The 17051-nt window shown below is 41.7% G+C and overlaps 1 protein-coding gene across 3 annotated transcripts in view; it reads left to right on the forward strand.

The window, feature by feature from the left end:
• Positions 1–17051, forward strand: part of LOC106085444 (myotubularin-related protein 6) — a 139163-nt gene that overhangs the window by 49117 nt on the left and 72995 nt on the right. The window lies entirely within an intron of this gene.

Below are 17051 nucleotides of genomic sequence, written 5' to 3' on the forward strand. Positions count from 1 at the left end.
TATTAGAGGCCATCTCTACCCTTCACTGGTATGCAGCTACAGTATGAGTACACGAAGAGACAGTCTTTTCAAAGTGCCCTTCATAATGTGGTTGGCTACATCGAGAGGGAAAGTGAAATTGTAGTCCATACATGGCGCTTTTGGGACATGGAGGTCCCCCCTCTTTTGGTAAACTGGTTTGATACGATGCTGAAAGGCTGGATTGTCAAAGCATCACTGGCACATGAAAGTGCCCTTCATGATGTGGTTGGCTACATCGAGGGGAATTTGGGTGTAAGCGACTTCACTTTGGCGGCCTTCTTGGTCATAGAAGCGGCTTTTAATAACGTGAAATTGTAGTCTATATATGGCGCTTTGGTGCACATGAACGTGGAGGTCCCTCCTCTTTTGGTAAACTGGTTTGATACGATGCTGAAGGGCTGGATTGTCAAAGCATCACTGGCATAGGACTCGATAAGAAAGGTAGTGACTAGAGGAACTCCGCAAGCAGGAGTTTTATCTCCTCAATTGTGACTGGTGAACAATAGGATTTTGAGGTCTTTCGAGAGGGAGAGGGTGAAGGTCGTTGCCTACGCGGATGACCTTGTCATCATGGTTGGTAGCCGCTTCCTCTCTACTATTACAAACCTCGTTCAGGGAGCTTTGGGAAGCTGTCCAGATGAGCGAGGACCAACGAGCTTGGCATAGATGCCAAAAGACTGAACTGGTCCGTTTCACACGACGGAGGAAGCTGAGTGTTTTTAAAAGACCTGTCCTGGATGGAGTGTAGCAACCGCTCTCTTCGGAAGCCAAGTACTTGGACTTGATTCTTGACCAGAAACTAAGTTGGAGAACAAACGTCGAAAAAAAGGTCAAAAGGAGACTGAATGGGCTCTACTGTTGTAGCAAATCGATAGGAAACGGAGTTAAGAGCTGAGGCCGGGGGAGGACGATGGACTGAATGTTTACGGCGGTTGTTCGGCCAATTTTCACCTATGGGTTGTCTGGTGTGGCACAAAGCTGTGGACAATTGTGCCACTCGAAGGATGATCGAGAAGGTACAGGGTACCGCGGCAGTGCTCATCTCTGGGGCAAGGAGAAGTGCCCCGAGTGAAGCACTGGATGCTATTATCGATCTTATGCCGTTGGATCTATATGGAAGTGTGGCAATGAATTACATTAGGGCTGGTCAGTGGGGGGAGTTAGTGAGGTCCTCAAAAATTGTGGTAAGGCTGACATCGAAAAGCTTTGTTAAATCACGAGGTTCGTCCTATGTCAAGGCCTGACCTGGCTGAGCCCTCGGCAGAAATGACTTGCAAAGAACTCTTTGTGCTAAGCAATTTACGAATATCATGTGGATGCTTTGCACTGATTCGAGCAAGGGCGACATGCTCAGACCGATTTCCCTTCTCTTGCCAGTTGCTGAGACACTACTAGGAGCTGGCGAGAGAAGGTAAATCGACCTGTGTATGCCGCCCTTGCTCGAATCATTTCCTGGCTCATATTGCCCATTTTCAGACAAAGGTGACTACAATGCCCTAAAAATATTTAGGACCTTGGTCGGTTACCCGAATACCAGTACAACCAGACTCCTCACCATTATCGTAGACATTCCGTCATGCCCAGCGTACGATTCGGCGCTGCAAATGACATTTGAAATTTCTTTCACGATGAAATGTAACGTGATGTGACGAATGACACCCTTTTCGTCCTGGTGCTCTTTGGACGCTCAATAAACTGACGGCTGCGCCACCTAATACATCACTTTGAATGCGTGACTGTGGTCGTGCCATACCTTCTATCGGGATTCGAGAGTGACTTGACAGTAGACTACAGCCTACCAATAGCGGGACTCAAGTTACAGCGCTTTAAGTGTTCCAGTCATAAATTCCGCTTATACTTGACTACCATATTGATAATCAGATTCAGTTTCCTGATTCACTGCCTGCGCCGGCATATTTGGACCTTATGTGGGATATTAGACCGGTCGGTATAAAAAGAGGCCACCATAGCACAAAGGTTATCGTGTCCGCCTATGTCGCTGAACGACTGGGTTCGAGTTCCTGACGAGAAAATCAGAAAAAAATTTTCAGCGGTGGTTTTCCCCTTCCAAGTACTTTGTCATGTAAAAACTTCTCCCCAAAGATGTGTCGCTCTGCGGTATGCCGTTCGGACTCGGCTATAAAAAGTAGACCCCTTATCATTTATTTTAAATTTGAATCGGACAGCACTCGGTGATATGTGAGAAGTTTGCCCCCATTCCTTACTGAAATATGTCTTTATCGACAAATTTCCAAATTTGAATTTGGTATAAAAGATGTGGCTGCTGAGTTAATGATATCTCATAAATTATTCTCAGCATCATAATTTTAAGGGACTAGTGCAACCCCATGTTAACTAGGAGCTGCCGCCTCAGTGTACAACACACTGCTACAGCAGCAAGTTGCCACTAAAGCGGCAACTAGAGCCGCTTTTTAAACCGTTCCGACCAGCTTTATTTTTATTGATATCGGATCAAAGTCGGATGGTCGATTAATGGAGAATATCATGGGAAGGTGGTCTGATCCCAATAAAAGCTTGCCAGTTAACACAATGGAGATGTCTGAAAACCGTTGCAATCATTCATACATCTGTTGGAAATGTTTCCGGCAAACAGAGCATAATCTAGGTCTGGGGTTTTCTCAATACCGACCAGAAGTATACGAAGCGGTCACTTCAGGGTGTGCCTCTCTCGAGATAAAAAAGGACAACATATATATTGCGGCGGCAGCCGAGAATTTGCCATGGGATTAAGCTGCCATATAATCCTATTCTTTGATTTAAATTCTTGAGACTCTGGAAACCATTATTGTTATTCAATATGGCTGAAATTAGTATGCGAAGACCTATTGGGTTGCCCAAAAAGTAATTGCGGATTTTTTAAAAGAAAGTAAATGCATTTTTAATAAAACTTAGAATGAACTTTTATCAAATATACTTTTTTTACACTTTTTTTCTAAAGCAAGCTAAAAGTAACAGCTGATAACTGACAGAAGAAAGAATGCAATTACAGAGTCACAAGCTGTGAAAAAATTTGTCAACGCCGACTATATGAAAAATCCGCAATTACTTTTTGGGCAACCCAATACATTGCTGAAATACTCACAAATAAATCACACTTTTGGAACTCTTTCTTGATTCGTGGTCACAATACATTGTCTGAAAATATGGTAGGAGTAAAAATGAAGACAATATTTCTTCGATGTAAAATTAACCCATTATACATACCCTTAGTCACATGGGTATGAGAAAAATACTTTTAAAATTGGCCTCGTTCAACGGTGATTTTACACCACCTTTTCGTAGTAGGGAACAACAAAAAAAAAACTTACGTGACATAAACGTTTATTGCCAAAGTAATGGGGATTATTTAATGGAAGCCAGCTGTCAATTCCCACAGCGGGACAAAAGAGAACATTGAAAAATTCACAATGTTCTCGGGTAATTACTCAAACATTGTGGCGCCAGTTTTGCTTTTCCCTCCGAGTCCTTTTCGAACATATGTCTGAACATAAATTTCGCTGGTTAACGTAACGCCCAGTTATTCTTACATAAAATGTCCAACAAGACATGGCCAAAGAGGTCTTTATTGAAGGGCTTAAATGGATCTACTAAGCAAAGAACTGTCACTGAACACGAAATGTGGCCTAGCAAAAGTGTTTTAAAAAGAGCTTAGTGGCGACACTCTGTTGCATGGCGTGACAGACAAAAGCAAATTAAACATAATTGTCAAGAATTGAAATAATAGCAGGGAATTTCTTTTGTCAAAAAAAAAAAAAATGTTTAAAAGACCAGAAAAATTAAAACGAGGAATAAGATGCTACTTTAGATTAAGTGAGCAGTTTTTGAACAAATTTTTTTAAGATTAATAGACTATTCTGAGACTTATGAACTACGAGATGTATGACGAAGTTGGCTAGTTATGCGTATCAAAATGCAACAATTCCATTGGCCAGGACTCGCAGAAAAAAAAATTCGCTGGTATGAATTCACTTGAAACTAAATCAGAAGACAAAGCTAAAAGCAAAACTTCAATGGAAAGTGGAAACAAAATTCAAATTTGGTCATGAACATACCACTAAGGAATAGGGGCAACCTTCTCACCTACCAATGAGTGCTGTCCGATTCAAGTTTAAGCTCAATGACAAGGGACCTCCTTTTTATACCCTCCACCATAGAATGAACTTTAATCAAATATACTTTTTTTACACTTTTTTCTAAAGCAAGCTAAAAGTAACAGCTGATAACTGACAGAAGAAAGAATGCAATTACAGAGTCACAAGCTGTGAAAAAATTTGTCATCGCCGACTATATGAAAAATCCGCAATTACTTTCTGGGCAACCCAATTATTTCGTCATTCTGTTTGTAACTACTCGAAATATTCGTCTGAGACCCCATAAAGTATATATATTCTTGATCGTCGCGACATTTTATGTCGATCTAGCCATGTCCGTCCGTCCGTCTGTCCGTCCGTCCGTCTGTCCGTCCGTCCGTCTGTCCGTCCGTCCGTCTGTCCGTCCGTCCGTCTGTCCGTCCGTCCGTCTGTCTGTTGAAAGCACGCTAACTTCCGAAGAAGTAAAGCTAGCAGCTTGAAATTTTGCACAAATACTTGTTATTAGTGTAGGTCGGTTGGTATTGTAAATGGGCCATATCGGTCCATGTTTTGATATAGCTGCCATATAAACCGATCTTGGGTCTTGACTTCTTGAGCCTCTAGAGTGCGCAATTCTTATCCGATTGAAATAACGTGTATTGTTATGATATTCAACAACTGTGCCAAGTTTGGTTCAAATCGGTCCATAACCTGTTACAGCTGCCATAAAAACCGATCTTGGGTCTTGACTTCTTGAGCCTCTAGAGTGCGCAATTCTTCTCCGATTGGACTGAAATTTTGTGCGACGTGTTTTGTTATGATATCCAACAACTGTGCCAAGTATGGTTCAAATCGGTCCATAACCTGATATAGCTGTCATATAAACCGATCTTGGGTCTTGACTTTTTGAGCCTCTATAGGGTGCAATTCTTATCCGATTTAAATGAATTTTTGCATGACGGATCCTCTCATGACCGTCAACATACGTGTTTATTATGGTCTGAATCGGTCTATAGCCCGATACAGCTCCCATATAAATCGATCCCTCCATTTTACTTCTTGAGCCCCCAATGGGCGCAATTCTTATTCGAATTGGCTGACATTTTACACAGGTCTCCAACATATAATTTAATTGTGGTCCAAACCGGACCATATCTTGATATCGCTCTAGTAGCAGAGCAAATCTTTTCTTATATCTTTTTTTTGCCTAAGAAGAGATGCCGGGAAAAGAACTCGACAAATGCGATCCATGGTGGAGGGTATATAAGATTCGGCCCGGCCGAACTTAGCACGCTTTTACTTGTTATAGCCAAGTTGAACGGCGGGCCGTAGTGCGACACCTATTTGTGGAGAAGTTTTTACATGGCTGCCATACCAAATGGTACAGTACCTCACAAATGTCGCCAGCATTAGGAGGGGAAAACCACCACTGATACTTTTTTCTGATGTTTTCGCCAGGATTCGAACCCAGACTTTCAGCGTCATAGGCGGACATGCTAACCTCTGCGCTACGGTGGCCTGCTGAAAGTTGAATCTAGATTTCAGAAATTAAAGAATGAGCAGCGAATATCGAGACGCTTGGAAATCTCTTCTGAATTCATGACGGCCAACCAAATAATTTGAATACGTATATATGTGACTGGAAGTTATTGTAGTCAAGAGTCTTCAATGAAAGAATCAGTGTTGCCACTCAAGAAAATTATTTCCTACCAAAATTTAAGAAAAATCCTACCAGAAGCAATCAAAACCTACCAAATCTTCTATAAGCCAAGAATGCAGCGTATGTCTTTATATCCACCACCGGAGAGTTGGTCATTTTGTCGTTCCATTTGCAACACATCAAAATATACATGTTAAACCCTATATAAAGTTTGTATCGACGGCTTAATAAAAAAAGGACCCAAATCAATATCTTCCAAATTGGCGTTTTTTTTTGTTTATTCTGGAAGACAAATGTCGGATGCACGTGCCTTCAAAATTTCAGGTGGATACAGATACAAATAACGTCCTCCGAGGCGACGATCTCTTGGCACCACCGACAGATGCGATAATTTCTGATGTCAATACGAGACATTTGTTTACATGACTTATTATGTCCTGTTATAATTCCGATAACCATACTCAGATGTGCCTTTACAATTGGCAACGGACTATCTATGTTAGATTTCGAGCGTTTGAGCGTTCACATCCGGCTGTTGAATTGCAGCGATTTAACCATGTTTCTTTATAACGCTCCTTAATTCAATGGAATATTTTCGATAGTGGTGGGTATACATCCACAGAGGTTAGCATGTCCGCCTATGACGCTGAAAGCCTGGGATGGAATCCTGGCGAGACCATCAGAAAAAATTTTCAGCGGTGGTTTTCCTCTCCAAATGCTGGCAACATTTGTTAGATACTATGCCATGTAAAACTCTCTGCAATGAGGTGTCGCGCTGCGACACGCCGTTCGGACTCGGCTATAAAAAGGAGGCCCCTTATCATTGAGCTTAAAACTTGAATCAGACTGCACTCATGGATATGAGAAAAAATTTGCCCCTGTTCCTAAGTGGAATGTTCATGGGCAAAATTTGCAATACATCCACTATTAACACAAGAGCAAATCTTGCACCCGATCTCGCAAGCATGCCCGCCTTCTCATTTCCTATTGTAAATCCGTCTGAAGTTCTTTCAATGTGCTGTCCAGTATACGGGTATGGGTAGCTGGGGTCCTGGGCTACTGTTAGTTAATTTTCTTGGAATGTGTATAAGATACACTCAAGAATTACAATAAGGTTATCAAAGCGGCAAAACGTGCCTCCTGGAAGTTTTTCTGCGAACATGTCGATAACGTTTATCACGGCGCAAGATGAAAAAGTTTCTCTCAAAAACTCATATCTAAACTTTAATAGACGACATGGAAACGAAAGCAGAGACAACAGAGGCTTCTGATGAAAATGTATTTTCCACAGGATACGGCGGGACTCACGGAGGCACTGGAATCTTGGAATAATGAGGCTGAGGGAAGGCTTATCATTAAGGAAGTTGTGGTGAAGGAAGCTTTGAGAAGCTTCCATCCATTTAAGTCGATGGAATATTTCCGGCGTTACCACAAAAGGAGGCCGACTATTTGGCGCCACATCTGGCCACTATTTTCACAGCGTGCCTGGGACTTGCATATACTCCAAAAGCCTAGCGGAAGGCAATGGTGGTATTTATACCCAAGCCCGCCTAGACATGTAATGCGACACCAAAGGCCTACAGATCTACAAGCCTAACGTCCTTTCTACTCAAAACCATGGACACCATGATAAAGAGTAGGACATACAGTAAACTGTTCCAATACAGCCAGCATGCCTATGTTAGGGGAAGGTCGGTGGAGACTGCTCTGTACGAGGTTGTGCATAAAATAGAAGAATCTTTCGATGTCAAGACGTACAGATGCATTTGCATCGCGGGGTTGTATAACAATGTGCGGGTCGACACACTGAACCAATCCTTAGACCAGTACCGGGTCCTTAGAGACTGGATAAACCATATGCTAAGGAACAGGTAGATAAATTGTGAGTCTCATGACATAAATATAAGGGAGAAGGTGACAAAAGGCACGCCGCAGGGGCTGTTTATCGCCATAATTAACCTACTACGGGGTGCTGACTGAGGAGAGACTTGAACGCGTCTGCTGCGTCTGACGATGTTATATTGGGTTGCCCAAAAAGTAATTGCGGATTTTTCATATAGTCGGCGTTGACAAATTTTTTCACAGCTTATGACTCTAATTGCATTCTTTCTTCTGTCAGTTATCAGCTGTTACTTTTAGCTTGCTTTAGAAAAAAAGTGTAAAAAAAAGTATATTTGATTAAAGTTCATTCTAAGTTTTATTAAAAATGCATTTACTTTCTTTTAAATAATCCGCAATTACTTTTTGGGCAACCCAATAGTATTTCTAAGGGATAAGGATTCGATTAAGCTATGCAGTAGGCGAAGTGTCGCGGAGATGGTATACGACTGAGCTGGACCTAGGGTTCTCATTGTTAACCCAGAGAAGACTAAAGTCTGCTTATTCACGAAGAAGATGAAGGTAGGCCAATTTGACGCACCACGTTTCCTTAATAGAAAAATTTCTGGCAAGGCCAAATACTTAGAAGTGATACTGGACAGGAAACCGAATTGTAGGTGTCACATTAAGTAGCGTATTGAAAAGACGCACACATGTTGGGCAGTGCCCATTGGGTACTGTGTAGACGGGTCATAGGATAGTGTACTGGCTCCACAGTAGCGTGATTAGATCAGTAATTTAATACAACAGGTTCAGAGAACATATTGTCTTAGCATAGGCGGAGCGATGAGGACGCTAATGGGCGTGCTCTGGAGACAATTCCCATAGACATACCGATTAAGTGTGAGGCAGCATCTGTGGCTATTAGAATTAAGGCGATAGGAGAATGGATGGTGATGGGAGAATGGATGGTGATGGGAGAATGGATGGTGATGGGAGAATGGATGACATGTACCAGTGTGGTTTAATCGAGGCAAAAGTAGGAGTCCTGGAAAGAATAGAAGGGGTTTACGATTACGAATACATAGACGAAACTTGAGGTATAGTGCGCAGTTTTCACGGAACTCTAATATTGCCATCGGGAAGATCATGTTACACAGATGGATCAAAGCTAGAGGACAGAGTGGGCCTGGGGGTCTACATTGAGAACCCAGGAACTAAGATTTGTTTTCGACTGCCTCATCATAATACGGTCCTGCTAACGCGAAGAGATCGAGTAAGAACATCTTTACAGACAGTAAACCGGTGGACCATATCGGAGTAAGGGGAATGAAAGAGCAGACGATTTGGCAGTGAAGGTCAGAAGACTCCGAGTTACGAACGGTCTTTGTGTGTAAGAAGAAGATTAACGCCTTATCTGTGAATGCTACGATCCGCATCGTTTTGGTGCTTTACCACAGTAGAGTAAGGGAGAATGAAACAGCAGACGATTTGGCAGTGAAAGCCAGAGGACTGACTTCAATAAACTTGGTTAACCTGAAGCCTTTCGGGTCGACGCAGTCCGAGTTACGAACAGTCTTTGTGTGCAAGAAGGAGATTAACGCCTTTTCTGTGGATGCTACGATCCGCATCGTTTTGGTGCTTTACCACAGCAGAGTAAGGGGGAATGAAACAGCAGACGATCGATGAAACAGCCCCGAAAGGGCAACGCAGTCCGATTTACGAATAGTCTTGAAGTGTAAGAAGGAGATTAACGTATTTTCTGAGGATGGTACGATCCTCATCGTTTGGGTGCTGGACCATAGCGTATGAAAGAGCAGACAATTTCGCAGTGAGGGCCAGAGGACAGCAATTAATAAAGTTGGTTAAAACGAAGCCTTTCGGGGCTACGCAGTCCGATTTACGAATAGTCTTGGAGTGTAAGAAGGACATTTCTGAGGTTCCCAGAATTTGGGTGCTGGACCATAGCTAAGTAAGGGGGCATGAGAGAACAGACGATTTCCCAGTGAAGGCCAGAGAAATGCCGTCAATAAACTTGGTTAACCCGAAGCCTTTCGGGGCGACGCAGTCCGAGTTAAGTGCGTTTGGAATAGCGAAATGGTCGGTAGGACTACGAAAATCCTATGGGGCTATCCGGATCGTGAAAAGACGAAGCTGAAAGATCAGTATAGCTTTCTGTATCTTAAAGGGACACAGGACTACGAACACACTTATGCAAAATGGGTGCTGCAAGTGATAGCATGTGTAGGTCATATGGGGGAAATGTTGAGACCTTGCACAGTGGGATAGAAACGAAAAAAAAAACTATAAAATATATGCCATTTAGGAAAGTTGAGAGATAACTCCTTGAAATTTTAAATATTTAAAAATGCTTTAAATTTCAAGGACCTAAGTGATGAGGACGCCTTTTGACAAGCCCCCTAATTTTATGGGTCGCCCCTAAGCCTTTCGGGGCGACGCAGTCCGAGTTAAGTGCGTTTGGAATAGCGAAATGGTCGGTAGGACTACGAAAATCCTATGGGGCGATCCGGATCGTGAAAAGACGAAGCTGAAAGAAAGTAAGAAAAAGGTCAGTATAGCTTTCTGTATCTTAAAGGGACACAAAGGACTACGAACACACTTATGCAAAATCGGTGCTGCAAGTGATAGCATGCGTAGGTCATGTGGTGGAAATGATGAGATCTTGCACAGTGGGATAGAAACGAAAAAAAAATCTAGTAAAATATATGCCATTTGGGAAAGGTGAGAGATAACTCCTTGAAATTTTAAATATTAACAAAAAAAGAATTTTGAAATTCCACAAATGATGATTTGGCATCCCGAACAATTTTTACGGGCCTGCCATGCGTTGGACCATATATGGCATTGAAATTTCGCACGTGGTCTCGATAAAATCTTAGCTTAAACCATTTCAAAAGTTTATCTCCATCCGTTACCAAATAGAATATTCCCTACTAGTTTTTTTCGTTCCTATCCCACTGTGCGTTGAAGCATTCCCTTTGCCATTGCCCGGCTTTCGCGGCTAACAGACCCCGCCCCTGAGGTGCGGACCCAATATCAACCAACCAACCAACTTAGGGGCGTGGTATGAAAAATAATTGGGAATATTGTATGTAGCATGGATTTCCTGACTTAGGTTCCTTTTTCGAGGTTACTTTTAAGTATTTAGAGCGCACAACAAGCCGTTTACTGGTTAGGTGTATGTCCATAGTGGCATGGGGCGGATTAACATCCGCACCCTCTTTTTAACCTTACCTAGTAAAATTTCTCATTATGCACCATTCGAACTTGACTACAATGTCACTCCCACTCAATGAAGTCAAATGGGATATCGATTAATATAGAGGAACTGTATCTAAACAAGGAACTATATCTGAACAAGGTTCAAATCCCTCCACATTCAGCATCGGTAATAGGTCATTTATGGTGGTCAACCATAGGAGAATATGGCCCCCTGTAGCGTGCCTTGGGACACATAATTTGTCCACCTGTTCCTTAGCATATGGTTTATCTAGTCTATATCCCTTTAACTGTCCTAATGGGTATACATATTTGCAGCGGGGACTTTGATTGTTTACTTGGGGACTTTGGTTGTTTTTGAGACATACGGACAAAAAATTAAATTCTTCGGTACATTTTTATTTTTGAAAATCCCATCAAGTCCTGTCTATTAAATCATTTTCCTTCCTAACATTATGATTGGCTTCGAAATGAATTGAATTCCTCTTCACAAATGACATAATGTTTATCACCATTTCCGTTTTTTCCTTTTAGAAATGCACATGTACTTCGTTGTTGTACAAAAGCATGCGAGTCTAATAGACTAGAATTTCTATGTCATCATCGTTGAGGAAAAATTATTCCATTTGCGTTGTACACTCAGATGAAAGATTCCATAATGCAGTTTTCATGCTTTATGACTTGTTTTCGTGCAAAACATTTAAAGGACATTATGCCTCCAGTCACAGATTCCATTGGGAACTCAAGCAACGCTTAGGAATTTAAAAACATAAAATGTGAACTTGTTATTTTTAAATGAATTCTCGAAATTTTGTTTATACATACGTCATATGCGTCGGGGAAAAATAATAATTTTATACACACCACCGAAGGACGCGGCACACTAAATAATATTGTGCTAACACATAGGAAAATGCTTTTTTTTTAATACGAGTTAATTATGTAATACACATAAGTTCATTGTCCGTAATTACGTTTAGTTAAAAGTTCTTAAAAGATTAGAAAACTGATTTAGCAAAAATAAAACTAACTTATCATGAGTATAGCTTAAAAAGTTTGTAACTAACAAGGAGTTACTAATTTTACTAAAACGAAGGTTTGGCCCTCAGGTAACTCAACCCCTTTCAGGATGGTTCTCAACCCACCAATACCTATGATAAGACTAAACACAATTTACCATTACACGAACACAAATGGACATTTGCATTGAAAAGAGGTCATTGATTTTGGAAACCTCACACTCAGCCCGCCCTTCCATGGTTCACAGATCCTCATAACACTATTTGTGAACCCCACTGACACCCCTTTACATAACTCCGTTTACCTTACATATTGACTCTCAAAGAAACAAAGTTGAACAGTGAATTGTATTCATTAGACCACTCGACATCCGTGCCGAGTTTGGTCAAAATCGGATCATATTTCGATATAGCTGCTATGGGTTCATAAATGATGCACTGCCCACTAGATTATGACGAAATTGGGTCAGCATATATATCCGAGGTGGTGGTGGCCGAACTTAATGCCTTTTTACTTGCAATAATTTTATGATGATGGGTTAAAACAAGACTTAGTCCCATATGTAGATGTGTCCGCTTTGCCGCTTTGATTTCATGGGCACCTCGACAATCCGTTTATCATGCTGTGTTAATTTACGACATCCAAGTATGCTTCTAACCTGGTAGTCAAGTTGGTAGCGTGCTCGGATTATAGGTCCGGGAGTCGTTGCTTCAATTCCCATCAGAGGCCTGTGGTATCAAATTGGACTAGAATACTCTAAAAAAAATTGGACCTGTTTAGGAAAAAAACTGCAACTCTTTCCTATCCCTAACCGCTCTATGTTATAAACCGGTTAACATGATGTAGCTTCCATATCACCCGATTTGACTTCTAGAGAATCATTGACGTGGCAATTGGGCTTAAGGATTTCCCAGCACTCTTTGAGATATACTTCAAAAAGCTATACGTGCGACAGGGGAGTGGGCTACCGAAAGTGGTCTAGGAGTATATCCGTCTATGACGGAAATAGTTCTTATCAGCAGGTGATACAAGTTACCTACAGTGACACCTGACTCCTTGGGAGAGAAGAATGTTCCATTTACTATAAGCGCAATATACATGGGTGCTTTGCTAGACATTTTTGAAAGGGCAAGAAAGGCATCTCTTGCCCTACACTCAACTCGATCCAAACTGCAAAAATGTTTGCTTAAACAGCAGCTTTTGTCTGCTAAAAGTGGGAAAACAGACATTACTGCTTTTTCAGCGAACATGTATTAGCAAACATTTCGGTCAGCTAAATCAGCAAACAAAATTTGCTCTTTTATTTTTATACCCACCACCGAAGGATTGGGGTATATTCATTTTGTCATTCCGTTCGCAACACATCGAAATATCCATTTCCGACCCTATAAGGTATATATATTCCTGATCGTCGTAAAAATCTAAGACGATCTAGCCATGTCCGTCCGTCTGTCTGTTGAAATCATGCTTGAGTCTTTGAAAATAGAGATATTGACTTGAAACTTTGCACAGATTCTTTTTTTGTCCATAAACAGGTTAAGTTTGTAGATGGGCTATATCGGACTATATCTTGATATAGCCCCCATATAGACTGTTCCGCCGATTTAAGGTCTTAGGCCCATAAATGCCACATTTATTATCCGATTTTGCTTAAATTTGGGACAGTGAATTGTGTTAGGCCCTCCGACATCCTTCTTCAATTTGGTCCGGATCGATCCAGATTTGGATATAGCTGCCATATATACCGATCTCTCGATTTAAGGTCTTGGGATCATAAAAGACGAATTTATTGTCCGATGACGCCGAAATTTGGGACTAGTGAGTTGTGTAAGGCCCTTCGATATCATTCTTCAATTTCTTCAATGATCGGTTCATATTTGGATAAAGCTGCCATATAGACTCATCTCTCGATTTAAGGTGTGGGGCCCATATAAGACGCAGTTATTATCCGATTTCGCCAAAATTTGGGAAAGTGAGTTTTGTTAGGCCCTTTGACATCTCTCTTCAATTTGGCCCAGATCGGTCTAGATTTGGATATAGCTGCCATATAGACCGATCTCTCGACTTAAAGTCTTATCCCCATAAAAGGCGCATTTATAATTCGATTTGGTTGCAAGTTGGCACACTGACTTATATTAGGCTTTTCGACATCCTTGTCGTATATGGTTCAGTTCGGTCTATATTTGGATATAGCTACCAAAAATACCAATATTTTGTTCTACAAAATTGAACAATGACTTGTACTTATTAGACCACTCAATGTCCGGGCCAAATTTGGTCCAAAAAAAAGCCAATTTGATTAATTTGGCTTTTTTTTAGGAAAAAAAAATGTCCCTCTGGCAGCAGTTCCTCGTACTCAACCTCAAGCGTCGTCTCAGGAATCCGATCAGAAACCTCTTCCATTCCTTCCAGGTTTCCTATTGTCGCTTCGATTATACCACGATGGTATGGGCTGCGCCTATTCTTAATCAGTGGCTGCCTCGCACTTAATCTGTGCGTCTATGGGTCGGATATCTAGAATAATCTCCAGTGTCCTAGTGGGTGTGGTCCTCTTCGCTCCCCCTATGCCAAGATAACATATTTTCTGAACCCGTTCTGTTATCCCTAGGTTGCGTTTTTCATTATCGCAGTCCACCAATCTACGGAGGCGTAAGTCAGTATCGATTCAAACACCCTCTTGTAGAGCCAGTGGACTATCCTCGGATTCAGGCCCCATTTCGAGCCTACGGCCCGTCTACATAGTGCCCAACAACTGTGAGCCTTCTCGGTACGCTCCTGAATATGACTCTTCCAATTCAGTTTCCTGTCCAAGATCACACTTAAGTTTTTGACCTTGTCAGATATCAAGATTGTTCTATTGAGAAATCGTGGTGCGTCAAATTGGCTCACCTTCATCGTCTTTGTGAACAGGTAGATTTCAGTCTTCTCTGGGTTAACATTCAAACCCCTAGGTCGAGGCTTGTCATATGCTATATGCAAGATTCTTTCGGCCCTTCTGCATAGCTGGCATCGTCTTCATAGCTTAGCAGACGGGTTTAAATCCCTCCTCAGTCAGCATCCGTAATAGGTCATTTATGGTGGTCACTCATAGGAGTGGAGATAAAATTTCCCCTTGTGGTGTGCCTTGTGCCACTTTCGCCCTTAAATTTATGTCATGGGACACAATTTATCCACCTGTACCTTAGCTTATGGTTTATCCAGTCTCTAAGGACCGGGTCCACTCGGTACTGGTCTAAGGATTGGATCGGTGTGTCGGTCCGCATAGGTTATAAATCGATTTGAACTGTACTAGGCACAGTTGTTGGAAGTCATAACAGAACACTACATGCAAAATTTCAGCCAAATCGGGTAAAAATTGCGGCTAGTAAGGGCTCAAGAAGTCAAATCGGGAAATCGGTTTATATGGGAGCTATATCAGGTTATAGACCGATTCGGACCGCACTAAGCACAGTTGTTGGAAGTCATAACAGAACAAATTTAGCCAAATCGGACAAAATTACGCCTTCCAGGGACTCAAGAAATCAAATCGGGAAATCGGTTTATATGGCAGCTATATCTAAATCTGAACCGATATGGCTCATTTGCAATCCCAACATTCTACATCAAGCATTAGTATCTGTGCAAAATTTGAAGCGGCTTATTTAACGAGTTCGACCGCTATCGTGATTTCGATAGACGGACGGACAGACGGACATGGCTAGAACGCCTCAGGTCCTCGAGACGATCGAGAATATATATACCTTATGGGGTCTTTGACGAATATTTCGAGGTGCTACAAACGGAATGACTAGATTACTATACCCCCATCCTATGGTGGTGGGTATACAAATTAAATTCTCGGAGTCGACTCCGGAGTACGAGTCGAGCAATCTTCCCGGAGTCGGAGTCAAGTAAAAATTGCTCGACTCCGCAGCCCTGACTCCAACATCCATTCCAATTATGATCCGAATCGAATTTGACTTCTTGAGCACCCACAGGAAAGTGATAGGAGAGTTGAACGTAAAGCAGGTTATAGCATAATCGGGATAATCGATATAACGACTTGACTGATTTGGAAGAGTTTTCATATCGGATACCTGAAACTGCACTTTAAATTGAGTGCAAGACACTGTCGCCAGCGGTGCAGAATTTGTTAGGTAGAACTCTGATATTGCCATCTGAGAGTTTAATCTACAAGGATACTTACCAAATCACGGTTCTGTCTTGGTAAGGCATCTGGGCTATCTTCGAATGCGTATACGGTTACAAAACGAGGATTTCGTTTGTGAACATCTTTACGGACAGTAAGTTGCCACTTAGAACAATAACAACCAGGATGGTAAAGTTGCGAACGGTCTTAGATATTAACGCCATTCTGAGTATGGCACAATATGTGTTATCTAAGGGTTGGGCTATAGTGGAGTAAGGGAGGAATAAGAGGGCACAGGGAATGGGGAATGGCTGTAAGGGCCAGAGCATTGCCATCAACAAACTTGGGGAATGCAATGGATTTTAGGGCAACGAAGTCCTAGTTAATGGCGTGGGCGAAGAAATTTAGCATTTAGGAACAGTAAAAACGTACACTCAGAGATATTTTGTTAGTGAAAACAGCAAAAACCTATGCTATAACAATAAAAAGTCAACATATTCTGCTGTTCAGAAGACGAAATGTTGATTGTAGCCTCAAAATATCAAAAAAAAGCTTTAAACTAAAAGAAAACAAGTAGAAGCGTGCTAAGTTCGTCCGGGCCGAATCTTATATACCTTCCACCATTGATAGCATTTGCCGAGTTCTATGCGCGGTATCTCTTTTTAGGCAAACAAAGAATATTGAATAAGAACTGTTATGCTATTGGAGCTATATCAAGTTTTAGTCCGATTCGGACCATAAATTAATGCTGAACATTGTACAAGTCATTGTGTAATATTTCAGTTCATTCGGATATGAATTGCGCCTTGTAGGGGCTCAAGAAGCAAAATCGGGAGATAGGTTTATATGGGAGCTGTATCAAGATAATGATCGATTCAGACCATATTAGACACGTATGTTGAAGGTCATGGGAGAAGCCGTTGTACAAAATTTCAGCCATATCGGATGAGAATTGCGCCCTCTAGAGGCTCAAGAAGTCAAGATCCCAGATCGGTTTATATGACAGCTATACCAGATTATGAACCGATTTGAATGTTACTTAGCACAGTTGTTGAAAGTGATATCAAAACAC

The sequence above is a fragment of the Stomoxys calcitrans genome, chromosome 5, assembly GCF_963082655.1.
Source record: "Stomoxys calcitrans chromosome 5, idStoCalc2.1, whole genome shotgun sequence".
NCBI classification, from domain to species: domain Eukaryota; kingdom Metazoa; phylum Arthropoda; class Insecta; order Diptera; family Muscidae; genus Stomoxys; species Stomoxys calcitrans.